Source organism: Pongo abelii, chromosome 10, assembly GCF_028885655.2.
Source record: "Pongo abelii isolate AG06213 chromosome 10, NHGRI_mPonAbe1-v2.0_pri, whole genome shotgun sequence".
In the NCBI taxonomy this organism is placed as follows: Eukaryota; Metazoa; Chordata; class Mammalia; order Primates; family Hominidae; genus Pongo; species Pongo abelii.
Window position 1 is genome coordinate 111,348,849 of NC_071995.2, and position 27,306 is coordinate 111,376,154.

Consider the following 27,306-nt stretch of genomic DNA (forward strand, 5'->3'; position numbering starts at 1 on the left):
TTATTAGAGACTGGGTTTCACCATGTTGGCCAGGCTTGTCTGAAACTACTGGCCTCAGGTGATTTGCCCATCTCATCCTCCCAAAATGTTGGGATTATAGGTGTGAGCCACCGCACCCGGCCCAGGCTGTCTTTTAAATTGTGCCTGGCTTTTATTTACCCTTACTGTTTTCTCAATAGGTCAAGGACAGAACTGACACCCCCTTACAACAAATCTCCACATCTTGGCCACTTTAGGTAATTGGTATTTTATTTTATTTTTTTAAGAGACAGGGTCTCAATCTGTCATCCTGGCTGAGGGCAGTGGAATGATCATGGCTCACTGTAGCCTCAAACTCCTGGGCTCAATTGATCTTCCTGCTTCTGCCTCTTGAGTAGTGGGGACTGTAGGCATGCACCACCATGCGCTGCCAACCAAAGATACTAACATTGTATAAATAAAAGCAAAAAGAAATAACAAAAGGAGAGTCAGCCAGATTTATTGTGATACTTGCATATTTGTGATGAAGGAGTTATGGAACTTGGAGGTCTTAAGTCTGGGTTACTGGGAGCATGGTCTACCTTCAACTAGGAATTATATGGGAAGGGCTGGGTGGCAGGAAGGAGCACGTCGTTTGACCAGTTTGGATTCATGGTTGTGTGTGTGGAGCAGGTGGCAAGTGGCAGGTGCTTAGAGACCTTTGTTTCAATTCCCTTTTTTTTTCAGTCGAGAAACCCAGACCCTTGCTCCACCCACCCATGGTGCAAATCCCCTCTCCTGATTTTACTGTCCCTAATCCAGTGTTTTTATGTGTTATTATTTGTTTATTTATCGAGACAGGGTTTCGCTCCATTGCCCAGGCTGGAGTGCAGTGACGCACTCTAGGCTCGCTTCAACCTTCACCTCCCAGGCTCAGGTGCTGCTCCCACCTCAGCCTCTCTAGTAGCTGGGACTACAGGTGTGCACCACCATGCTCAGCTAATTTTTTTGTTTTTGTTTTTGTTTTTGAGACAGAGTCTCATTCTGTCACTGAGGCTGGAGTGCAGTGACTCGATCTCGGCTCACTGCAAACTTTGCCTCCCGGGTTCAAATGATTCTCGTGCCTCAGCCACCCGAGTAGCTGGGATGACAGGTGTCTGCCACCATGCCTGGCTAAGTTTTGTATTTTTAGTAGAGATGGGGTTTCTCCATGTTGGCCAGGCTGGTCTCCAACTCCTGACCTCAGGTGATCCACCTGCCTCGGCCTCCCAAAGTGCTAGGATTACAGGCGTGAGCCACTGCACCCAGCCAGCTAATTTTTTATTGTTTTATTTTTTGTAGAGACAGGGTTTTATCATGTTGCCCAGGCTGGTCTTGAACTCCTAGACTCATGCAATCCATCTGCCTTGGCCTCTCAAAGTGTTGGAATTACAGGTGTCAGCCACCATGCCCAGCCATGTGTTTTTATTTAAAAATTTTTTATATTAGGCCGGGTGCGATGGTTTGTGCCTGTGATCCCAGCACTTCGCGAGGTCAAAGTGGGCAGATCACCTGAGGTCAGGAGTTCAAGACCAGCCTGGCCAACATGGTGAAACCCAATCTCTACTAAAAATACAAAAATTAGCTGGGCATGGTGGCACGTGCCTGTAGTCCCAGCTACTCCGGAGGCTGAGGCAGGAGAATTGCTTGAACCCAGGAGGCAGAGGTTGCACTCCAGCCTGGGCAACACAGTGAGACTCTGTCTCTTGAAAAAAAATATATTTATTTTAGGTCAGGTGAAGTGTCCATGCCTGTAATCCTAGCACTTTGGGAGGCCAAGGTGGGAGGACTGCTTAAAGCCAGGAGTTCAAGTCCAGCCTGGGAAACATAGCAAGACCTTGTCTCTACAAACAATTTAAAAAAATTATCCTGTGTTTTTATTTCCTTTTTCTTCAGGAATGCAAACTTCAACTAATTTCAAAAACCAAAGGAGAACATTGTAGTAATTTTTAATGGCAAAAAGAGAAAAAAAAAAATCAAGTTCCCTGAGGCTAACCACAACATGGATTGCAATATACCAGCATTCACCACCCCTGGGAGGGTTGCTAAAGCTTTCACTTTTATGGCCGTTTTTTTTTTTTTTTTTTTTCTTCATAAAGGCAGTTTGGAGAAGATGAAGATATTTTAGTCTTTGGCAAATCATTTTGTTTAATGGCCACTCACTGCTTCTCAAGTTTTTATAAAATTTTATAAAAGCCTTCATTTTTGGGAGGCTTTTCATGTTGGATGCCTAAGGAGATGAACCCATTTAACAGAGACCTAGACTGAAGTGTCCAGTCTTTCCTCCTAGGATAGGCTCTGGGAGTCCTGATGTACAGAGAATCTCCAGGCAAACTGAGAATGACATCTGTGTAAATAGTGCCTTTGGTCAAGCTTTCTCTATCTTCTGGACCTGGTTTGCCTCTGTAATTGGAGGGGGAAACCACAGTGAAATGCAGTGTATGGTACCAAGGATGACTGTAGATCATGCAAGGATAGAGCTTTAAATACCCTTGAATCAGCTGGTTAGAAAGTTCTCCCTTTTCTCCGTTCTCTTTCGGTCTTTCTGAAAACTTCAGCTTTGTACTAATAGGGTTCATTACCACAGACTGAATGTTTGTGCACCCCACACCCCCCAAAATTCATAGGTTGCAGCCTTAACCCTCCAGTGGCATAGTATTAGGAGGTGAGGCCTTTGGGAGGTGATTAGGTTTCATGGGGTTATGAGGGTAGGGGGCCTTATGATGGAATTAGTGCCCTTATAAGATCACCAGAGCTTCATTTCTTGCCACTGAGAAGACAGCAAGAAGGCTGCTGTCTCCAAGCCAGGAAGGGAGTCCTCACCAGAACTCAATCATGATCTTGGACTTCCCAGCCTCCAAAACTGTGAGAAGAAAACGCCTGTTGTTTAAGCCACTCAGTCTATGGTAGTTTGCTAGAGCAGTTGAAGTTGACTACGACAATGGCTTTCACACCAGATGTTTGCTGATCTCTCTTTATAACAAAGAAAATGTAATAACATCATTTCTAACTTTGTATTTATGTTTTCCCCTTAACTTCTAATTTTTTTTTTGTTTTGTTTTTGGAGATGGAATCTCACTCTGTTGCCCAGGCTGCAGTGCAGTGGCACAATCTCGGCTCACTGCAACCTCTGCCTCCTGAGTTCAAGCGATTCTTCTACCTCAGGCTCTTGAGTAGCTGGGACTACAGGCGCATGGCACCACGTCTGGCTAATTTTTGTATTTTTTAGTAGAGACAGGGTTTCACCATATTGGCCAGGCTGGTCTTGAACTCCTGACCTCAGGTCATCCACTGTTCTCCGCCTCCCAAAGTGTTGGGATTATAGGAGTGAGCCACTGCACCCAGCCTCCCCTTAACTTCTATGTAGCCAGTGCTAAGTGGTTTTTCTTTTTCTTTTTTTTTTTTTTTGTGGTTTTTCAATTAAAACAACAACAACCACTACCATCACTTATGCTACTAATTCCAGGTACTTTTCTAAAGGTTTTTACATGTATAGCTCACTTAATCCTCTTAAGGGGTAAGATACTGTCATTATTACCGTTTTATAGATGAGAAAACCAAATCAGAGAGGTGAAAGCACTTGCCTAAGTTCACACAGCTGGTAAGTACCAGAGCTGGGGTTTGGACTCAGGAAATCTGCTTCCAGAGCCTGTGCTGTAAACCATTCTACCTTTCTAATGCATGACATAATGTTTCCTTTTAAAATGTATTTGCACACACACATACAAAGGATGGGGGAGAGACCATTAAAAAATTAATAGAAAATAAAATATCTGTAATAGGGAAATGGGAAAATGGTGACTGTAGTTCTGAATAACTGAAACGTGGAAAACACTGGGCACTCTTGGTATCTAGAATTCTAGTTTTTAAATTAATTAATTGATTAATTTAACACAGAGTCTCACTCTGTTTTCCAGGCCGGAGTGCAATGCTGCAATGTCGGCTCACTGCAACCTCTGCCTCCCAGATTCAAGCAATTCTCCTGCCTCAGTCTCCTGAGTAGCTGGGATTACAGGCATGCACCACCACACCTGGCTAATTTTTTTGTATTTTAAGTAGAGACAGGATTTCACCATGTTGGCCAGGCTAGTCTTGAACTCCTGACCTCAGATGATCGGCCCGCCTTGGCCTCATAAAGTGCTAGGATTACAGGCGTGAGCCACCGTGCCTGGCCTATTTTTTATTTTTTTGAGATGGAGTCTCTCTCTGTCGCCCAGACTGGATGCAGTGGCGTGATCTTGGCTCACTGCAACCTCAGCCTCTGGGGTTCAAGTGATTCTCCTGCCTCAGCCTCCTGTGTAGCTGGGATTACAGGCATGTGCCACCACACCTGGCTAATTTTTGTATTTTTAGTAGAGACGGGGTTTTGCCATGTTGGCCAGGCTGGTCTTGAACTCCTGACTTCAAGTGGTCCACCTGTCTCAGCCTCCCAAAGTGCTGAGATTACAGATGTGAGCCACTGTCCCTGCCCAAGGTATCTAGAATTCTATACATTACAAACATGCCTGCACTGGACACAGGAGGAAGCCAGATGGAAGCACCTGAGTATATGCTAAACAACAGTACTGGGTAGTTTAAAAAAAACTGCTTATCTGGCTGGGTGTGGTGGTTCACACCTGTGGTGGGAGGATCACTTGAGACCAGAAGTTTGAGGCTGCAGTGAGCTATGATCCTGCCGCTGCACTCCAGCCTGGGTGACAAAGCAAGACCTTGTCTCTAAGATAGAATAAAATGAGATAAAATCGCTTATCTAAAGGGAGAAATGTCTTCCTTTCATAGCCACAGAGCCCAGTGCCTTCCTTTAAGGGGATGGGGAGAGCTGGACTTCTTGCACCTGACCTTGCTCAAGGCTGGGGTCTGATGTCCTTTAGTCGTGAGGCCCGCACCTCATGAAGGGCCATCATTGGGCAGGTGGTTAAAATGTACTGTCCGTGGAGTGAGTGTGGGTGTGGGAGCTGACCTCCAGCCAGGGTAATTAATGGGCTTTTTGCATCGGACAGGCACCTCCCATTCTACAGGCAGCAGAGACGGATGGAGGAGTCTTAATGCTGCATCAGGGACAGCTGTGGGCAGCTCACCTGGATTTTTTTTTCTTCTGTTTTTCAAGAGACGGGCTCTTGCTCTGTCACCCAGGCTGGAGTGCAGGGGTGCAGTCTCGGCTCACCGTGCCCTGAGACTCCCGGGTTTAAGTCATCCTCCTGCCTCAGCCTCCTGTGTAGCTGGAACTATAGGCGTGCACCACCACATCTGGCTCATTTTTAAAAACTTGTTTGTAGAGATGGGGGGTGGGGGTATCTCACTGTGTTGCCCAGCTGGTCTCGAACTCCTGGCCTCAAGCAATCCTCCTACGTTGGCCTCCCAAAGTGTTGAGATTACAGGTGTGAGCCACTGTGTCCATCCTTCACCAGGACTTCTGTGTCATCCTGTCTCCCTCTGCTTTGTAAACAGATCCAAATTCTAGTTTTTACCTTAATCCTACCCTAACCCTAACCCTATCCCAACACCTACCCTAACTTTAACCTTTATCCTAACCCTTATCTATATCCTAATCCTAATCTTACCTGTCCCCTCGTCCTAAGCTTTGCCACAAACTTAGCCCTTATCCCTAACCTTTTTCTTAACTGTAACCCTTATCTGTCCCTAACACTTAACCCTAATCCTTCCCTAATCCTCCATTTTTTCTCTGTAGCCACACATTTATTTGTTTACTTATTCATTTATTTTTCACCCATATTTATTGAGCATCTGCTCTTTCAGTGAGGGTTCCACCAGGAAAGAGAAGGCACAGTTTAACTGCGTAATTGAGGCGAATTTGATAAAACGACTGTTTATCATGAGGTGGGTGAGGTCAAGGGAACTGAAGAGTATACTGAGGCACTGAGCTGGGGGCTAGCGTGGTGAGGAGCAGTTACCACCCGTGGGGTGAAGGGAGTGTTGGGGGAACCCAGTGACAGGCAGTGTTCTAGAGGAGGGGCTGCTGGCAGGCACTGTTGTCAGGGAGGTGCATTGTCTCAGTTTTTGCCATAAAACAGCCCAGATCAGGAAGGGGGTGGGAAGAGAGTACCTGGACCTCCTCCTCCTCTTGCCTTGCTGGCCTCTGTGAGTACTAGTTGCTGGACCTGCCCCCTAGAGGCTGGACCTGCCTGGAACCAGAGTGCAGAAGTCCGTGGGGGTCAGCTCCTAGCCCAGGACATAGGCAGGGTGGAGGATGGCTCCGAGTGGGGAGCAGACAGGAATGAGGGTAACCAGCATGTATACTGTGTGTCAGGCACTGTTCTGGGCCTAGAGTAACAGCAAGTGAACAAGGCACACAAAAATTCCCACCCTCTAGCCGGGCATGGAGGCTCACACCTGTAATCCCAGCACTTTGGGTGGCCGAGGCGGGTGAATCACCTGAGGTCAGGAGTTCGTGACCAGCCTGGCCAACATGGTGAAACCCCGTCTCTACTAAAAATACAAAAATTAGCCAGGTGTGGAGGCAGGTGCCTGTAATCCCAGCTACTCGGGAGGCTGAGGCAGAAGAATCGCTTGAACCTGGGAGGCAGAGGTTGCAGTGAGCCGAGATTGCGCCGTTGTGTTCCAGCCTGGGTGACAGAGCAAGACTCGGTCTCAAAAACAAAGCAAAACAAAACAAAACAAAAAACCCACCCTCATGACATTTGCCTTGTAGTGGGAGCAGAGAGCCCAACTAGCAAGTTAACAAATGACAGTTTCAAACAGTGAGAAATGCCATGAAAATAAAGACGGATAATGGACCGAGCAGAGTCAGCACATTTTTTTTCTGTAAAGGGTTGGATGTTAGATACTTTGGTTTTATGAGCCCTAGGATCTTTGTCACAACTGTTCAACTCTGTTATTGTAGCACAAAAGCAGCCACAGATGATCTGCAAATGGATGGGCATGGCTGTGTTCAAATAAAACTTTACTTACAAAAACAGACTGGTACAGTGTAATCTCAGCACTCTGGGAAGCTAAGGCAGGAGGAATCACTTGAGCCCAGTGATCTTGAGTTTGAGACCAACTTGGGCCACATAGCAAGACCCCATCTCTCCAAGAAAAAAAAAATTAGCTGACATGGTGGTGTGTGCCTATAAACCTGGCTACTTGGGAGGCTGAGGTGGGAGGATTGCTTGAGCCCAAGAGTCCAAGGCTGCAGTGAGCTATGATGGTGCCACTGAACTGCAGCCTGGGCAACAGAGCAAGACCCTGTCTCAAAAAACAAAAACAAAAACAAAAAAGCAAGCAGTGGGCCGGATTTGGCTTGCTGATCTCCAGGCTAGAGAATGACTTGGTGGTGGAGGTGGAAGGGCGGGGGTAGGCAGTGGTTAGATAGGGTGGTCAAGGAAAGCCTCTCTGAGGAGGTGACATTGACCTGAGGCCTGAAAGACAAGAGGGCTCGTCATGAACCAGGCAGGCAAAGACCTGGATCTGAGTCTTAGAGAGGGAACAGCATTCATTCAGCAGCAGATATTCACCAAGCCAGGTAAATATCTCTCTGTGCTAAGTATTATTGTAGGCCCTCGGGTGCTCAGCAGCAAACAAAGCAGACAAAACGCCTGTCCTGGTAGAAGTGACAGTCCAGACAAAGGCCATGAGGGTGCAGTGGTGGGTTGGGGCATGGTGCGGCAAGAGTTGAGCATCTTCCAGGATTTAAGGATCTTAAAGGATTTAATAGAACCTAAGAGACCAGAAGACATGGGGTGGGAGGGAGGAATGGGCGAGGATACAGGACTTGTGGAGAGCAGTTTGCAGGAAAAAGCTTATGTTCAGAGAGATCTTTTTCACCCTGCTCTGCAGTGCGGGGGCATCCAGGTGCAAGAAATGCCAAGTGCTGGAGGCAGAGGCTGGGTGAGGCCAAGCCACCAGCGCTGGTTGGAACTGGCAGGACAACTCGGGGAGGGTGGCCCTGGCTATCTCTGGCATGGCTTTCAGAGGAATGAAACACACTTCATATCCCCACTTTTAGGGACCACAAATGGCATTGTTTATGTACCTGTCTCCCATGGGATGCTGTACTGGAGTGCCCAGGCTGTCTTCCATTCATGGAGCCAGAGCTGGGAGGCTTGGTCCAGGGATCCCATTCAACAACCCTCAGGTGGCCTCTGGCCCATAGATCCATAGATGCATCTTTTTTTTTTTTTTTGAGACAGGGTCTTACACTGTCACCCAGGCTGGACTGTAGTGGCATGATAATAGCTCACTGCAGCCTCCATTCCCCAGGCTCAAGCAATTCTCCCACCTCAGCCTCTGGAGTTGCTGGGACCACACATATGCACCACCATGCCTGGCTAATTTTAAAATTTTTTTTTGTAGAGATGAGGTCTCCTTATGTTGCCCAGGCTGGTCTCAAACTTCTGGGCTCCAGCAATCCTCCTACCTTGGCCTCCCAAGGTGCTGGAATTACAGGTGTGAGCCACCACATCTGCCTAGATGCATCTTATTTGATCCCAGACAGGATTTTTTTGTTTTTGTTTCTTTTAAATTGAGGTGAATTCACATAACATAAAATGAAGAGTTTTAACGAGTACCAATGGCATTTGGTACATTCACACTGTGGTGCAACCATAACCCCTATTTAGTTCCAAAACATTTTCATCACCCCAAAAGAAAATCCCGTATTTATCATAGAGTGACTTCCCATTTTCTCCTCCCAGACGGGATTTTAAAAATATGCAAATTAGTTAACATGAAGAGGAAAAGGAGATTTTTCATTTAAATTAGATTTCAGCTTTCTTTTTCTCCTTCCGTCCTTCTTTCTCTCCTTCCTTCCTTCCTTCCCTTCCTCTCTCCTTCCTTCCTTCCTTCTTTCCCTCCTTCCTTCCTTCTTTCCCTCCTTCTCTCCTTCCGAGACAGGGTCTCACTTTGTTGTACAGGCTGGAGTGCAATGGCATGATCATAGCTCACTTCAGCCTTGACCTCTAGGGCTCAAGCAATTCTCCTGTCTCAGCCTCCCAAGTACCCGGGACTGCAGGCAGATGTCACCACACCCAGCCCAGATTTCAGCTTTCTCTTGAAAAACAGGACTGCCTGGCAATACCAGGTCTGCATTCTTCCCTGGCAACAAATGGCAGCCACCCCCTTTCCAGGGGGCCCAAGCATTCCTTTCGCCAGAGTCCTTACCACTTCCTGTGTCTGTGGCGTGGTGATTGAGGGCCACTTGTTGTCACGTATCAGCACATTCGTGTTGTTACAGTAGAGTTAGGAGAAAAGTGAAGTATTTCTTTTAATCAGCACCACTTTGAAAGGGGAAGAACAAAAGGTGGATTGAGAGGGCTGTGTGTTCAAAGTTGATGAGAAATGAGCATTTTTCTTTCTTTTCTTTTTTTTTTTTTTTGAGATGGAATCTTGCTCTGTCGCCCAGGCTGAAGTGCAGTGGCACAATCTCTGCTCACTGCAAACTCTGCCTTCTGGTTTCAAGCGATTCTCCTGCCTCAGCCTCCCGAGTGGCTGGGATTACAGGCACCCATCACCAGGCCCGGCTAATTTTTGTATTTTTTTTTAGTAGAGACGGGGTTTCACCCTGTTGGCCAGGCTGGTCTCGAACTCCTGACCTCGTGATCCGCCCACCTTGGCCTCCCAAAGTGCTGGGACAAGACATGAGCATTTTTCTTTGTAGAAATAATGCTCTTGTTACAGGCTTAATGTGCAAAGTGTGTCTGTGACCAAAAAAAAAAAAAAAAAAAAAAAAAAAAATCTCAGACATTCCTGGAGACAAACCTTTTTGATTTCACTCCCTATTATACCTGGCTTCTGTAAAGCAGACCTCACTCACTGTATTCACTGTAACTCATTCTCACTGAGGCTCAGAGAGGGCAAGTGGCTTGCTCAAGGACACACAGCATGTTTGTCAATGCAGAGCTGGGGCTGGAGCTCAGACCGCTTGCTTCCTCATCGTGTGCTTGTTTTCTTTGTCATCATCTGTGAAACTGTCTGCAATTGCCACCTCTCTCTGGGGACACACCTGAGTCCTCACAGTCTCTGGAAGAAAGTGCAGTGCGATTCTTTAATCTCTCCGGCTGCATTTCATCTTTCCCAAATGTTAATGGTGCTTCTTGTCATGCAATGCTCCAAAGGAAACAAAAACAAAAACAAAAAAAACACCTGGGTTATCTCCCTGGCGTTTTGCCACCTCAGAGAGATGTTTTTAAAAATGATGATTTCTTTATCTTTCCCCGAGTACAAATTTTCATTCTAGCAACCTCTGCTAAAGGCAGCTTGGCCAGACCTGACCCAGCCATCTCTCCTTGCTCTGGCCCCACAGCCCAGCCTTCCTATTTATCAGGGATGACATCATATATCCAGGCTCCCAGGCTGTCCAACCATGGATTGATACATTTTTGAATTTTTTCTTTTTTATTCCCTCTATCCAAGTAGTTATGAACTCCTTTGGTGAATGCACTGATTTTTGCCATCTAGTGGTTAAAAAAAAAAAAAAGAAAAAAAGGGAGTCGGGGGACATGGGCATCAGACAGTCCTGGGTTCTGCTCCTGACTCTGCTAGTTTTTGTGTATGAGCTATGGGCAAGTTTGGTAATGTCATCAAAACCTCAGTTCCAAGACCCCTTTCAATGGAGGACTTGCTGCCCCAACTGCTGGGGGTGCTGACAGCAGATGGCTCTCAGCTGTTAACCCCTTTAGCAATCCCTTCAGCTGCAGAGCCACCTCATTCAAGGTTATTCCACTTCCTGGGATAGTTCACAGCCCAAGATAGATCAAGATGGGGCATAAAGGCTTGTCCATCTGGACCCAACTTGAGGCATCACCAATTTAGCTCCAGGACTCCCTGTAGGGTAGGCTAGGTTGTGGTCGGCCCTGCATCACAGCTCAACTTCCCCCTATGCCCACTCCTGCTTCCTTCCTCAATCTTCCCCAGGGATTGATTCCAAGCGACCTCCTTAATTTGTCACCTGGATGCTAAACTTGATCTCAAAGACAGCTTCCTGGGGAATGTCACTTGGGATAGTGGGTGGTAACCACACCTACACCACTGCCTTGTTTTGGGGATCAGTGAGGCAGTCGTGGTAGCTGGCACATAGTAAGTGTTCAGATAGTGTCATTAATTATTAGCATATTTATTCACTAGGTGCCAAGCATTGTTCAGGGCACGTGAGAAACAAGTGGGCATTGTTAGTTCCGGTTCACAGTTGAGAAGCCAAGACTTGCCAAAGGTCACATGGTTCATTCATGGTCCAGCTGAATCTCAGCTTGGGGGCAATCAGCTCCTAAAGAGACTGGGCTTTGCAGAGGAGCCCACCTGGCTGGCACCAGTCTCAAGCCTTGACTGCTTGGCTGTGTGGTCTCTGGCACATCAGGACTCTCTCTGAGCTCCCAGTTCCACAACTGTAAAATGGGATGAAACAGAGCCTGACTTAGAGAATTGTTGTGGGGATTTGATGAATGAATCCTTGTAAATAAAGTGCTTAGTGTGGTGGCTGCCATACAGTATATGCTCAATGAATGACAGTTATCACTATCACCATTTATGATAATTATTCATTATTATTATTCGGCATACTCTCTGAGCCCCAGGAGCTTGTGTGATAACTAGAGGGCTAAACCATACATAGTAATTTTTTTTTTTTTTGAGTTTGGGTCTCACTCTGTCACCCAGGCTGGAGTGCAGTGGTGAGGTCTCGGCTCACTGCAACTTCTGCCTCTTGGGCTCAAGCAATGCTCCCACCTCAGCCTCCCGAGTAGCTGGGACTATAGGCATGCACCACTAAACCCAGCTAATTTTTGCATTTTTTGTACAGAAAGAGTTTTGCCACATTTGCCAGGCTGGTCTTGAACTCCTGGGCTCAAGAGATCTTCTCGCCTTGGCCTTCTGAAGTGCTGTGATTACAGGCATGAGCCACTGTGTCTGTTCCATACGTAGTTTTTTTTTTTTTTTTTTTTGAGACAGTCTCGCTCTGTTGCCCACGCTGGAGTGCAGTGGTGTGATCTCAGCTCACCGCAACCTCTGCCTCCTGGGTTCAAGCAATTCTCATGCCTCAGCCTTCCGAGTACTTAGGATTATAGGCATGTGCCACCATGCCTGGCTAAGTTGTGTGTGTGTGTGTGTGTGTGTGTGTATATGTATATACGTATATACGCATATATATGCGTATATACGTATATACGTGTGTGTGTGTGTATAGATATGTACATATTTTAGCAGAGACAGGGTTTCACCATGTTGGCCAGGCTAGTCTCTAACTCCTGGCCTGAAGTGATCCACCAGCCTCGGCCTCCCAAAGTGCTGGGATTACAGGCGTGAACTACCATGCCCTTCTGAATTGCCTGCTCACCATGTGCCAGGCACTGTGCTAGGTGCTGCAACTTCGGCTGTGAACAAGATGGACACAATCTCTACCTTGTTGAAGTTTATAACCTGGTGGGGAAACAGATGAAAAAATAAATAAAGACACAAATAAGTATATAATTGCATCTTGTGAAGAAAAAATGGCAGCGTGGGTGGATGGTGGGAGAGGTGGTTGGAGGCATCCGTTTTAGGAGGTCAGGCAGGGTCTCTCTGAAGACGGGACATTTAAAAAGAAACCTGAAGCATGAGAAGGAAGCAGCCAACTAAGGAATGGGGAGAAGAACTTTCCTGGCAGAGAAAACAGCACAGGCAACAGTCCTGGGTAGGAAGGAGTCATGCCTATTCTAGGAGTTAAAGGTATGGCTGCAGGAGGTGAGGGAGGAGGCTAGCCGCCTGGGAAAAGGCTGTGTCAGAGGCGTTGGAACCAGAGCGAATTCATCTTGAATAGGGGCTGGGTAAAATGAGGCTGAGACCTGCTGGGCTGCATTCTCTGGAGGTTAGGCATTCTTAGTGACAGGATGAGATAGGTGGTTGGCACAAGATGCAGGTCACAAAGACCTTGTTGATAAAACAGTTTTCTATAAAGAAGTCAGCTAAAACCCACTAAAACCAAGATGGCGATGAAAGTGACCTCGGGTTGTCCTCGCTGCTCATTACACGCTAATTAGAATACATTAGCATGCGAAAAGACACGCCCACGAGCACCATGACAGTTCACAAATGCCATGGCAACCTCAGGAAGTTACCCTATATGGTCTAAAAGGGGAAGGAACCCTCCGATCCAGGAATTGCCCACCCTGTTCCCAGAAAACTCATGAATAATCCACCTCTTGTTTAGCATGTAATCACGAAGTAACTATAAGTATACCCAGCTGAGCAGTGCATGCTGCTGCTCTGCCCATGGAGTAGCCATTCTTTATTCCTTCACTTTCTTTTTTTTTTTTTTTTTTTTTGAGACGGAGTCTCTCTCTGTCGCCCAGGCTGGAGTGCAGTGGCGCCATCTCAGCTCACTGCAAGCTCCGCCTCCCGGGTTCATGCCGTTCTCCTGCCTCAGCCTCCTGAGTAGCTGGGACTACAGGGGCCCGCCACCGCGCCCGGCTAATTTTTTGTATTTTTAGTAGAGACGGGGTTTCACTGTGGTCTCGATCTCCTGACCTCGTGATCTGCCCACCTCGGCCTCCCAAAGTGCTGGGATTACAGGCGTGAGCCACCGCGCCCGGCCTATTCCTTCACTTTCTTAATAAACTTACTTTCACTTTACTCTATGGACTCACCCCGAATTCTTTCTTGCGTGAGATCCAAGAACCCTCTCTTGGGGCCTGGATTGGGACCGCTTTCTGATAACAGCTGGAGAAGTAGAAAGAAGCCCCATCATGCGAGGGATACAGGGGTGGCGGCTCTTAGGCCTCAGCATGAGGGCTTTGATTGTACTTTGGGTAGAATAGGAAGCCGCTAAAAGCCTTTAAACAGGTAAAAGTCACAATACAATTTCCTTAAAAAAAAAAGAAAGGAAAAAACTCTGGCAAATGAATGAGGTTATTATTAGCAGTATTAACATCCACACTGAAAATAACAGACGCTGGTCTCTGTTGTGCAAAACGTCTGTCATTTCTCTCATTTACCCTGAAAACTGAACTTTTTTTCCAGGTTGTCTCACATCTATAAGACCTTCTGCTCGGAAGGAATCCCATTCTTCCCAATCTTTTTGGAATATTTGGAGCTGCTGTTACAAGTATTCTTGATCTACAGCCACAACATCTGAAGGATTTAATTACTGTAATTTAAGGGGAATGACTAAGATTTTTGCATATTTTTTCTTTCTTTCTTTCTTTCTTTCTTTCTTTCTTTCTTTCTTTCTTTCTTTCTTTCTTTCTTTCTCTTTCTTTCTTTTTCTTTCTTTCTCTCTTTCTCTTCCTGTCTCTCTCTTTCTTTTTCTTTCTTCCTTCCTTTCCTTCTTTCTTTCTTTCCTTCCTTCCCTGCCCTCCCCCCCACTCCCGTCCCGTCCCCTCCCTCTCTCCCTCCCTTCCTTCCTTCCTTCCTTCTTTCCTTCTCTCTTTCTCTCTCTCTCTTTCTTTATGAGACAGAGTCTCTCTCTGTTGCCCAGGCTGGAGTGCAATGGCGCAGTCTCAGCTCACTGCAACCTCTGCCTCCCGGATTCAAGCAATTCTCCTGCCTCAGCCTCCTGAGTAGTTGGGACTACAGGCACCCACCACCACGCTTGGCTAATTTTTGCATTTTTAGTAGAGATGGAGTTTCACCATGTTGGCCAGGCTGGCCTCAAACTCCTGACCTCAAGTGATCTGCCCACCTCGGCCTCCCAAAGTGCTGGGATTATAGGCATGAGCCACCAAGCCCGACTGAGATTTTTGCATATTTCAAGTGAGAAATTGATGCAGGAGCAAACTTACTGCACAAAGACCAACCTCTTCCGTGGGCCATTTCCAGCCTCCAGTACCCTCCACCCACTCTAGTGTCTCATAATCTCTCTTCCTCCCTTCTGCTGCCCCGCAGAGAATGGTCGGCTCCCAGCTGGAGCAAGTTCATCCAGTTGAGAGGATGATGTTTGCATAATTTGAATAATAATTTTGCATAATAGAGGCTCTCTTTGAAATGAGGTAAATCAGCCCTCAGTTCTCTCTTCAGATTATTATTCATTCATTCAGTGAGATCACTTTTAGGGGATGAGATAGAAATATTTACAGAAGACAGAGGATCAAGTGTGGAGGCTTTGATGATTTCTAGTGAAAAAAATGTTTTTGTCTTGTTTGGTTTGATGCATTTGAGGGTGGAGACTGGAGCTGAATGTGCAACATTTTTATGCAACTCAGTGGATCTTTTTTTTGAGACAGGGTCTCACTCTGTTGCTCAGGGTGGAGTGCAATGGCGCCATCTTGGCTCACTGCAACCTCAACCTCCTGGGCTCAAGAGATTCTCCTGGCTTGGCCTCCCAAGTAGCTGGGACTACAGGTGCATGCTACCATGCCTGGCTGATTTTTAAATTCTTTTGTAGAGACAGGGCCTCCCATAGTGTTGGGATTATGAGCATGAGCTCCCACCACACCTGGCCTCACGACTCAGTGGATCTTAATGCAAAATTTGCCCTGGGTCAGTGGGGGTAGGGGAAAGAGGGGTAGAGGATGGGGATAAGAAGTAGGTCTAAGGGTAGGGAGGAAGGAGTGGGACCAACTCAGTCTCCGGACGCCTCCTTCTGAGATATACCTGAAGATGCCTCCTTCTGAGATATACCTGAAGATGCCTTCTTACCTTCTCTTCCTCCCTCTCTGTATCCTCTATCTTTAATGGATACAGACCTAGTGTGTATTTACCCCCACTTTAAAAAAAAATTTTTTTTTTGAGACAGAGTTTCACTCTTGTTGCCCAGGCTGGAGAGCAATGGCGCAATCTCGGCTCACTGCAAACTCCACCTCCTGGGTTCAAGCAGTTCTCCTGCCTCAGCCTCCCGAGCAGCTGGGATTACAGGCATGCACCACCACGCTCGGCTAATTTTGTGTTTTTAGTACAGATGGGGTTTCTCCATGTTGGTCAGGCTGGTCTTGAACTCCCAACCTTAGGTGATCAGCCCACTTCAGCCTCCCAAAGTGCTGGGATTACAGGCATGAGCCACCGCGTCCAGCCCCTCCTTTTCTAATGGAAAGAAAAATGGGCTTTGGGGCTGAGCAGACCTGTTAGTGTTCTTTGGTTGCAAGCAACAGAAACCTGTTCACTTTTGGTTCAGCCAAAGGTTTAGGAAGTAGATTGTAGGCAGGGGGCATCCAATTGGCCAAGCTTGGGTTCCATGACTGCTTCTTGCCCTGGGGTGGTGGAGGTACTTTGCAGCCACACCCCCCACATTTGTGGCACTCAGAGCAAGAGTACAAAAGGAAGCCTTTACACCACTTGTCTACAAGTGATAAAGCAACCAGATAAACTATTAGATGAAGTATGATCTGTCGTCCTACCTTGGCACATATACCTGAATAAGGACCTAGAAGGCCAGGTTGAGTTAGAATCTTGGAGTCCTCAGAGTTATCGACCAGCATGTGGTGACTTGGGAGGGGCTAGCCCTTGGTTTATGGTCCACTCTGCCTTCTCTTCTAACCCTTGGTTCTCTCCTACACTCTGAGAGGCTGGGGTGTGGACCTCAGCCCCTGTGTTCAAGCTCTGTTTTCTAACTCCCCAGACAGCTGTCCTTTGGCCACTTCTCAGGTCTTAAGATGCTCACAGTGGTGGCATGGTTCACTCTTTGGAGGATGACCTGGGAAAGGGGCCCAGGCTGGCCCTGAAGCAGGAGTCCTGGGTACCTGGATGAGCTCTAGAAGGAGGGGCATGGACTCAGGGTGGGCGCATCCCTGGGACCCCACAAACTCTTTACCCACATGGCCAGAGGCCAAGCAGGACCCTTTAAAGAGCAGTCCCCAGGGCAGGGTGGGCCTGGCACCAAAATTGACAGCCTGCTCACCTGTAGCAAAAGGGGCAGGGCAATTCCTCAAATCAAAAAGGAAATGGAAGCTGCGTAGAGAGAAGACAAATATCAACTCCACCTGAGGTCCTCTCTAGGCTTTTCTGCAGCTAGGGGTCTTTTGGTAACAAGAAAGAAAAACCCAGCCAGGCGTGGTGGCTCACTCCTGTAATCCCAGCACTTTGGGAGGCTAAGCCGGGCAGATCACCTGAGGTCAGGAGTTCAAGACCAGCCTGGCCAACATGGTGAAACCCCATCTCTACTAAAAATACAAAAATTAGCTGGGCATGTTGGCGGGCGCCTGCAATCCCAGCTACTTGAGAGGCTGAGGTGGGGAGAATTGCTTGAACTAAGGAGGCGGAGTTGCAGTGAGCCAAGATTGCTCACTGCACTCTAGCCTGGGTGACAGAGCAAGACTCCGTCTCAAAAAAAAAAAAAAAAAAAGAGAAACTCACTCTGACACTGGCTTGAGCCCAAGGAGTCTGTAGTGGTGGTGGTATCCATAGGGGTGGCTCATGGACCCAGGAGGGTGGAAGTACGGCCAGTCCTCTTGAGGGACAGCAGCCAGGACTGAGAAGCTGCTGAGAATCAGGGCACCTCTCCTCTCTCTCTCTACTCTTCTATGCATCTAACAACAGAGTGGCTTCACGGGCATTCCTCAAGGACTCAAGAGAGATACAACATGGGGATCTCAAACTTAGAACCTTTGTCAGGCAGGTGATGTCAATGGGAACAACAGTGGGGGGAAACTCACAGGGCCTTCTCAGTTCCCTTTTCTTTTCTTTTAAGAGACAAGATCTCGCTCTGTTACCCAGTCTGGAATGCAGTGGCACGATCGTAGCTCACTGCAGCCTTGACCTCCTGGGCTTAAGTGATCCTACCACCTCAGCCTCCTGAGTAGCTGGAACTACAGATGTGCACCACCATGCCCAGCTAATTTTTAAGATTTTTTGTAGAGACAGGGTCCCACCATGTTGAACTCCTGAACTCAAAAGATCCTCCTGCCTTGGCCTCCCAAAGTGAGGGGATTAGAGGCATGAGCCACTGTGCCTGACCAGTCTCCCTTTCTTGATAGGAACATGGCATATCAGTCAGGAAACAGATGGCAAATCCTCATTAGGATGCCCCGAGGAGGCAGGGTTTAACACAGGGAATGTTTGCTAAGGCATGGATCAGCTGTGGGAAGCCACAGGGCCAGTACCCCAGGGCTAGTTCTGAAAGAGCTGTCACCATTCCTATGCCCAAAAGGATGGGGATGGGAGTGGTTCTGGAATCCAGAAGCTGTGGGTGGTTGGAAAGGGCTGCCTGGACAGCAGATGTGGCCTTCCTTGGAGAGTTGCAGTCAGTCCTCAGCAACCCCACTGGGAGCCAGTCAAATAAATAACCTGCCCTGGATCTCCTGCTGGCATCACCCATTGGCCAAACCCAACTGAAATCCAGAGAGCCCATTCATGCAGTCCTTGGGCAGGATGGGGAAGACAGAGAGGGGTGTGGAGGGGCAAAGGGAAGACAGCTGCCACGTGTGGGTATAAGAGACATTTCCCTGCTGAAAGGCACACCATAGCTTAAACCTGAGGGACGATGTTCATGGATACTGGGTCTTGGGAAGCGAATGAGATGTTGTGGTTCATAGGACCAAGAGGAAAGTGCAACCCCCTTTTAACCACTCAGCTCTGGCCAATTATTGCCGTGCAGGAGTGTGGGCTCCTAGTGGCAGAGGCTCTGAACTTGGAAGAGAAATAGGCAATCCAGAATCTGAAATTATGAAATTTCAAGACTAAAACATATTGGCAACTAGTTAAAACAAACAAAAATAGTTTTAAAATGCTGTATGAGTCCAGTAAATCCCATTCACAAGCCAGATTTGGCCCGAGGATGCTCTAAACAGAAACTCATTTGGGGCTTCTGTCTCAATTCCAAATTCCCCAGGAAGGAGAGACGCTGTTTGACGTTTTTTGTTTTTTTGTTTTTTTGTTTTTGTTTTTTTTGAGATGGAGTCTTGTTCTGTCACCCAGGCTGGAGTGTAGTGGTGTGATTTTGGCTCACTGCAATCTCTGCCTCTTGGGTTCAAGTGATTCTTCTGCCTCAGCCTCCCTAGTAGCTGGGACTACAGGTGCATGCCACCACGCCTGGCTATTTTTTTATTTTTATTTTTAGAGACAAGGTTTTCCCATGTTGGCCAGGTTGGTTTTGAACTCCTGACCTCAAGTGATCCGCCCGCCTCAGCCTCCCAAAGTGCTGTGTTTACAGGTGTGAGCTACTGAGCCTGGCCTATTTGACCTATTTTGGTTTGGCTGTCCCTACCAGGTGCAATCAGTCGTGGCCAGGAGGGGTCATGTCCCTGCTGCTCACTCAGCTTGGGACAGGATAGTCCCTCTGAGAGGTGAGCATGTGCCCTTGGAAAGCAGTCAATGATCTGTGGGTCTAATCGCAATCACTTACTCCTCTGTGATGGGGAAGTGTGTGCTTGTCTTCCATGGCTGCTGTAATGAATGACCACAAACTCGGGCTTAAAAACCACAGATTCATTATCTGACAGTTCTGAAAGTCAGAACCGCAATGGGCTAAAGTCAATAGGCAAAAATCAAGGTGTCAAAAAGCTGCATTGCTTTTTGGAATCTTTTTTTTTTTTGAGACAGAGTCTCGCTCTGTTGCCTAGGCTGGAGTACAGTGGTGTGATCTCAGTTCACTGCAACCTCTGCCTCCCAGGTTCAAGGGATTCTCCTGCCTCAGCTGTAATCCCAGGTAGCTGGGATTACAGGCGTGTGCCACCATGCCTGGCTAATTTTGTATTTTTAGTAGAGACAGGGTTTCACCATGTTGGTCAGGCTGGTCTCAAACTCCTGACCTCAGGTGATCCACCCATCTTGTCCTCCCAAAGTGCTAGGATTACAGGCATGAGCCACTGCGCCCGGCCTACTTTTTGGAGCCTTTAGGAGGAGAATCTGTTTCCTTGTCTTCTTCAGCTTCTTAGAGCAGCAGTCCCCAACCTTTGTGGCACCAGGGACTGGTTTTATGGAAGACAGTTTTTCCGCGGGATTGTGATGGTGTAGGGGATGGCTTCAGGATGATTCAAGTACATTACATTTATTGTGCACTTTATTTCTATTATTATTACATTGTAATGTATAATGGAATAATTATACAACTCACCATAATGTAGAATCAGTGGGAGCCCTGAGCTTGTTTTTCTGCAAGTAGATGGTCCCATCTGGGAGTGATGGGAGACAGTGACAGATCATCAGGCATTCGAATCTCATAAGGAGTGCACAACCTAGATCCCTTGCATGAGCAGTTCACGATAGGGTTGGTGCTCCTCTGAGAATCTAATGCCGCAGCTGATCTGACAGGAGGCGGAGCTCAGGTGGTAATGTGAGAGATGGGGAGTGGCTATAAATACAGATGAAGCTTTGCTCACTTGCCTGCTGCTTGCCTCCTGCTGTGTGGCCTGGTTCCTAAGAGGCCACAGACAGTACCAACCGGTGGCCTGGGGGTTGGGGACCCCTGTCTTAGAGGATGCCTGCATTCTTTGGCTCATGGCCCCTTCAACCTTCAAAGCCAGTAATAGCTGGTTTAGTCTTTCTCATGTTGCATTCCTTTGACTCTGCCTCCCTCTTCAAAATGTATATATATATATATATATGTATTTTGAGACAGAGTCTCACTCTGTTTCCCAGGCTGGAGTGCAGTGGCATGATCATGGCTCACTGCAGCCTTGACCTCCTGGGCTCAAGTGATCCTCCCATCTCAGCCTCCCAAGTGCTCTTCAGTCTTTAAAGGACCCTTGTGATTACATTGGGTCCACCCAGATAATCCAGGATAATTTCTTTATTTTAAGGTTAGCAAACTTAATTCTGTTTAATCTTTAAAAAGTTCTTTTGTTTCACTCTGTCGCCCAGGCTGGAGTGCAGTGGCACAATTATGGCTCATGGCAGCCTCCATTTCCTTTGCTCAAGCGATCCTCTTGCCTCAGCCTCCCAAGTAGCTGGGACGACAGGTGTGCAAAATCAAGCCTGGCTAATTTGTTTGTTTGTTTGTTGTTGTTGTTGTTGTTTTGTAGAGATGGGGTTTCTCTGTGTTGCCCAGGGCTGGTCTCAAACTCCTGGGCTCAAGTGATCCTTCCACCTTGGCCTCCCAAAGTGCTGAGATTACAGGTATAAGTCACTGCATCCAGCCAACAAACTTAATTCTATCTGCAACCGTAATTACCCTTTGCACCATGTAAAGTAACATATTCACAGGTTCCAAGGATTAGGATGTGGATATCTTGTGGGGGGATGGAGGGGTTTTATTCTATCACAAGGCAGTTTCTGAACTTTGCTAGTCATCTATAATATATGGGTAACCCTGACTTCTTCATGGATTGTTAGGGGGTTCAGATGAGAGAACCTGTGCAATACACCTGGCACAGTCCCTGGCATACAGCAGGCATCCCTGTTAATCCCTTTCCCTTCCCCTCCTTGGGCTATTGGCTTCAGTGTGGCTGAGCGTGTTTCTTCAGCTGTTAAATCACGTAGATATATCAGTCCCGCCTACCTCAAAGTGCTGTTCCTTTCTTCCTTCATTCACTCTCTCATTCACTCATGCAACAAATATGTATTGAGGGCCTACGATGTGTGAGACACTGTGCTAGGTGCTGGGGCAGAGCCACAGATAAGGCAGACATGAGGTTTATTTTCAGGTGAGGGAGGAAATAGTGAAAAAACAGATAAACAATCCTAATTTGGTATAGTAATAAGTACGAGAAGACAAAGTAGGGTAAGAGAACACAGAATGGTGGAGATGGCGGGGGGTGGGCAGTGGGATGCTATTTTAAATAGAGAGGTCAGAAAGAGCATGTCTAGGCTGGGTGCGGTGGCTCACCCCTATAATCCCAGCTCTTTGGGAGGCTGAGGTGGGCAGATCAGTTGAGTCCAGGAGTTTGAGATCAGCCTGGCCAACAAGGTGAAACCCCATCTCTACTAAAAATACAAAAATTAGCCGGGTGTATTGGCACATGCCTGTAATCTCAGCTACTCGGGAGGTTGAGGCAAGATAATCACTTGAACCCGGGAGGCAGAAGTTGCAGTGAGCCACACTCCATCCCCTGGGTTACAGAGTGAGACTCCATCTCGAAAAAAAAAAGAAAGAGCATGTCCGAGTGACACGAGAAAAGACAGTGAGTGTTTGTTGATCGACTGAATGGCATGATGCTTATTTCCAGCTTGATTGTGGCAGAAGTGGATAAGCTGATTGCTGGTAATCAGTTTAATTATGTAAGATTCCTTTCACAAACATTTTAAGCTTTTCTGGCTTCTCTTTTCTGTGTTGCATTTTACTAGCATTGAAAGAAGTGACCCAAAGCATAGATTCATTTTTCCTTTTGGAACTGGACAGATATTTCTCAGATTTAGCTCCTATTCCTCCTGGAGGCCTCTCAAAGGCAGCAGGAAGAGAGACCCTGACAGCTCTGTCCCCAGCTCTGTTTGTGACCTGCTCCACTTGCTTGGCAGCTGGGAATCTCAGCAGCCTCATTAACGTTGGAAAGCACTTTGGGTCTCTTGCTGAAAGACACTAGGAAAGGCAGGTCATAATTATTTTGTTTTTCCTACATCTTCAATGCCGTCAGATGCAGCTTGAACCTTCTCCATCAAGAACAAGAGGCTGGCCGGGCGCAGTGGCTCACGCCTGTAATCCCAAGACTTTGGGAGGCCGAGGCATGAGGATCACTTGAATCCGGGAGCTAGAGGTTGCAGTGAGCTGAGATCGCGCCACTGCACTCCAGCCTGGGCAACAGAGCTAGGCTCTGTCTAAAAAAAAAAAAAAGAACAAGAGGCTGCAGTTAGTGCAGGGAGGAGAGGATATGGGCAAGGAAGAGAGGCTGAGGCTGGAGAGTGGGAAGGAAGACAGGCAGTGAGTGCTCCTGGCCTCTGGCTGAGGATGGGTCATAGGCAGGCCAGTCCCCTCCCGTGCCTGTGATCCGTGTTTGCACGTTGCTGGTGACATCAGCATCTTAGAGTCCATCTCCAATCAGACCCATTTCCCTTTCCATACTAGAACATAGCTCCGTGACCCCTGGTGGAAGCCTCCGGAAGGCTTTGTGGGGTGGTTTGCAGAGCCACTGGGAGAGGGACACTGGCTGAGGCAGACGATAAAAATGATAATAGTGGCCAGGCGAGTCGGCTGACGCCTGTAATCCCAGCAATTTGGGAAGCCAAGGTGGGAGAATCACTTGAGGTCGGGAGTTCGAGACCAGCCTGGCCAACATGGTGAAATCCCATCTCTACTAAAAATACAAAAATTAGCTGGGTGTGGTGGTGTGCACCTATAGTCCCAGCTACTGGGGAGGCTGAGGTGGGAGGATCACTTGAGCTCAGGAAGTGGAGGTTGCAGTGAGCTATGATCTCACCACTGCACTCCAGCCTAGGCAACAGAGCGAGACCCTGTCTTAAAATAAATAAATAAATAAATAAATAAATAAATAACTACTACTACTGCCACTAATAGCAGCTTTGATTCACTGTGCACCAGCTCACTTGCCTCCTCATCCATAGCCCTGTTGGGAATGATTATCCCCATTTTACAGGTGAGGAAACTGAGGCTCACCAAAGGTAGGTGATATGCCTATGAGCTGGGATTCGAACTCAATTTTATTTGGAGTCAGTATAGTCTATTGATTCCACTTTAGTTAATTAATTAATTAATTTTATTATACTTTAAGTTCTGGGGTACATGTGTAGAACGTGCAGTTTTGTTACATAGGTCTACACATGCCATGGTGGTTTGCTGCACACATCAATCCGTCATCTACATTAGGTTTTTCTCCTAATGCTATCCCTCCCCTAGACCCCAACCCCTGACAGGCCCCGGTGTGCGATGTTCCCCTCCCTGTGTCCATGTGTTCTCATTGTTCAGCTCCCACTTATGAGTGAGAACATGTGGTGTTTGGTTTTCTGTTCTTGTGTTAGTTTGCTGAGAATGATGGTTTCCAGCTTCACCCATGTCTCTGCAAAGGACATGGACTCATGCTTTTTAATGGCCGCGTAGTATTCCATGGTGTCTATGTGTCACTGATTCTACTTTTAAAATATACTTAGTACCTCCCTTCTCTTCCCCATGCCCGCTGGGAGCCCGCTGCTCCCACCTGGTCCACCCACCATCACCTCTTACCTGGACTATTGCAATAGCCTCTTCCTGGGTCTCACTGATTACGTCCTCCCCACTCCCTTCCACCTTATAGTCTGTTCTCAACCCAGCAGCCTGAGGAATGCTACTCAAAGTTCTCCTGTGACTCCCCTACAGTAAAAGCCAAAAGTCTTACTCTGGTTATAAGCCCCAGATGTTCTTGCTCTGTCCTGCAATTCCTCTCCTTGCTCACTGTAGTTGAGTTATACAGGCCCCCTGGCTATTCCTTAAGCAGACCAGACACGCTCTTACCACAGGGTCTTTGCACTGGCTGTTGTTCCCCCTGCCTGGAGTACTCTTCCTCAAATATCCACATAGGCTTGTTTCCTTTTAAAGTCTCTACCCAGCAGTCATCTCATTGACCCTTCTCTGACAGCCCTGTTGACACTTGCAATTCTTTCCTACCACCCCAATTGCTCCTTCTTTCCTTCTTTTTCTCTCTAGCACTTCTCATTATCTAACATACTCTTTGACTTACTTATTTTGTGTGTGGTTCACGCTTATCCATGAGAACATCAGCTCCATGGCAAGGCATTTTGTCTGTCTTAGTCTCTGCCGCATTCCCAGTACCAAGAATAGTGCCTGGCACCTAGTAGGTGCTCAATAAATATTTGTTGAATGAATGACTCTGAAGCCATCATTCGGTCCATCACACAAACTGCCACCTTCCTACACCAACTTCTTGTCTATAAGAATTCCACATCCTTGCCAACACTTGCTATGGTCATATGTTTCCATTTTCTCTAATTTATGGGTGTAAAGTGGTATCTGATTGTGGTTTTAACATGCATTTCTTGAGATGCCTGGGCACTCAGGTATTGACATGTCTGAGGGACAGAGAGTGGGTCTTTGTCTCCCTCTGGCTGGAAGTCCAGAGCTCCAAAACAGACCATCTCCCAGCATTTTTTGAGAAAATGGGAAATGAGTTTTTGTTTTGGGTTATAATAAGATAAGCAACTCATGTACAACAAAAGTTAGCATCTGCTCTGCACACAAGGTTTAATATTTAGAGATAATTTAAAACCAAGGAAAAGGCAGAGTTATTAATAAACACTTGGGGGGAGGTGTGAAGACAGAGTATGAAAATCTCCATTTGAAAAAGCTACTGTAGTTAGCATCCAAAATAAGACCTTACTTAGCATTCGGTTCTGCTCATTTGCAAATTAAGAGATGTATTGTTTTAAAAATAATTAAGTCTAATTTTGCATGTTTGGGAGATGGCTCTCTACTGGCTTTAAAAATCTTTATTTATCAGTAATGTTCTGAATACAGATTTTTTTTCTTTTTCGAGACAGAATCTTGCTCTGTCGTCCAGGCTGGAGTGCAGTGGCACAATCTCAGCTCACTGCAACCTCCGCCTCCCAGGCTCAAGCAATCTTCCCACCTCAGCCTCCTACGTAGCTGGGACTACAGGCATGTGCCACCACACCTGGCTAATTTTTGTGTGTGTGTGTGTGGTTTTTTTTTTTTGGTAGAGATGGTGGGGTTCTGTCATGTTGCCCAGGCTGGTCTTGAACTCCTGGGCTCAAGCGATCCTCCTGCCTTGGCCTCCCAAAGTGCTGTGATTATAGACATGAACCACTGCGCCTGGCTCTGAATACAGATTAATCTCCATCGCTAAGCTAAGTGTTTGCTGTTCTAGGTAGTCACAAATGTTCACTAAGGCAAGCCACAATTGAAGCTGAAGTTGCTACGGGAGTGATGTCTGGGGTTCCCAGGAATTACTCTGGGGTTCTATAGATCCCCAGAATTCCTGTCATTTACAGCATGGATCTTAGCAACCACTGAGCCCAGTTTTCTTCATTTTTACAGATAAAGACATAGAAGCTCAGAGAGATGAAGAGACTTTTCTGAGGTCACACAGTAGGGCAGTGGAAGAACTCAGATTAGAATACAGGCCTCTTCTAGCCTTATAAATGGTATTTTCAGCCGGGTATGGTGGCTCACACCTGTAATACCAACACTTTAGGAGGACAAGACGGGAGGATTGCTTGAAACTAGGAGTTTGAGACCAGCCTGGGAAGCAAAGTGAGACCCCACCTCTACAAAAATAAAAATAAAAATAAATTAGCTGGGTGTGGTGGCACGCACGTGTAGTCCCAGCTACTCAGGAAGCTGAGGCAGGAGGATCACTTGAGCCCAGGAGTTCAAGGCGACAGTGAGCTATGATGGCATCACTGCACTCCAGCCTGGGTGACAGAGCAAGACCTTATCTCTAAAGATATAAAAACAGACAAAAATAAATAAATAAATTGTATTTTCCATCAAACCTGTGTATCTCATATTTCAGTTACGCTTTTAACATATCCCTGTACCACCCATACTATTGTTTAGTTAACTTTTTTTCCCCTTAAATCATTCACTTTTAAAAATGTAAGGACATTTATTTAAAAGGAAAAATGTCACAAATATAAATGGAAAATTCTATTGCTTGCCAAATAGAAAGTAAATGACAATAAATACGAGGCAAACAAAACAACGTTATTAAGCTCTAGCAAGGCAACTTTCTTGATAAAACATCAACTCTTGTGAAACAAAAGTTAGCATCTGCTCCTCACACCAGGTTTAATACTGAGGGATATCTAGGGATGCTTAAAGCCCTGGGCCGAGACCTGCTCCCTCTTTGTTAAAAGGAGACACTAGCAAAGGCAGGAGAGGTTTCAGAACCCTGTAGCACCAACCTGAGACTTTCTCCTCCTCATAAGCAGAAGGATTGGAAGGGAATGGAAAAGGGAATGAATTTCTCCCAAGGTGATTGCGTGCAATCTCAACAACCACCACAAGTCCTCGCTGTAGATGAATCTGGACAGCGAGAACTTCTTTTGAAACCATGCTCCAAAGAGTTAAAGAGACAAATGACTAACAGAAAATCTTGAGTTTGCAGGATGGCAGATTAGAAAAGGAACAACTTGCTGACACACGGAAACTCCCTCCACTTAGGAGATAAAGGAACTGGCTGAACTTGGTTGGACCCAGTAGGGCCAACTGGAGTCTGCGCAGAACGGGCTTGCTGACGTCACAGCCTGAATTGCCACCACGTGTTTCGTACTAACTCCCTTCAAATTTGCACATGAGACCCATGAGATAGCAGGAAGAGATGACTGCGCATGCCCCAAAACTTTCCAGCCTTCCTCTTTCCTTCCACCAATCACCTACTAATCCCAATATCCACCTCCTAAACCTTTTCTAATAACATTACTGCTTAAAGCCAGCCCTGGGAGACAAGATTTGAGCTTCATTCCTGTCTCATCTGGAGCTGACTTTCAATATAAAGATTTTCTTTTCTCAAAATCCCAGTGTCATGGTAGTGGTTTTCTAGCCCATCAGGCAACAAGTCTATTTTGCTTGATAGCATTTTCTCCTTCTTTCCTTCCCTCCCTCCCCAT

At 46.8% G+C, this 27,306-nt stretch overlaps 1 long non-coding RNA gene across 1 annotated transcript in view; it reads right to left on the reverse strand.

The window, feature by feature from the left end:
- Positions 1-297: 297 nt before the first annotated feature.
- The window catches only part of LOC129049416 (uncharacterized), a 29,005-nt gene continuing 1,996 nt past the window's right edge, over positions 298-27,306 (reverse strand). Inside the window, exons 3-6 of the long non-coding RNA XR_008512469.1 lie at positions 12,284-12,366; positions 9,959-11,336; positions 9,118-9,233; positions 298-422 (exon numbers count right to left, since the gene is read on the reverse strand). This is a non-coding gene — a long non-coding RNA (uncharacterized LOC129049416). The remainder of the gene's footprint in view (positions 423-9,117; positions 9,234-9,958; positions 11,337-12,283; positions 12,367-27,306) is intronic.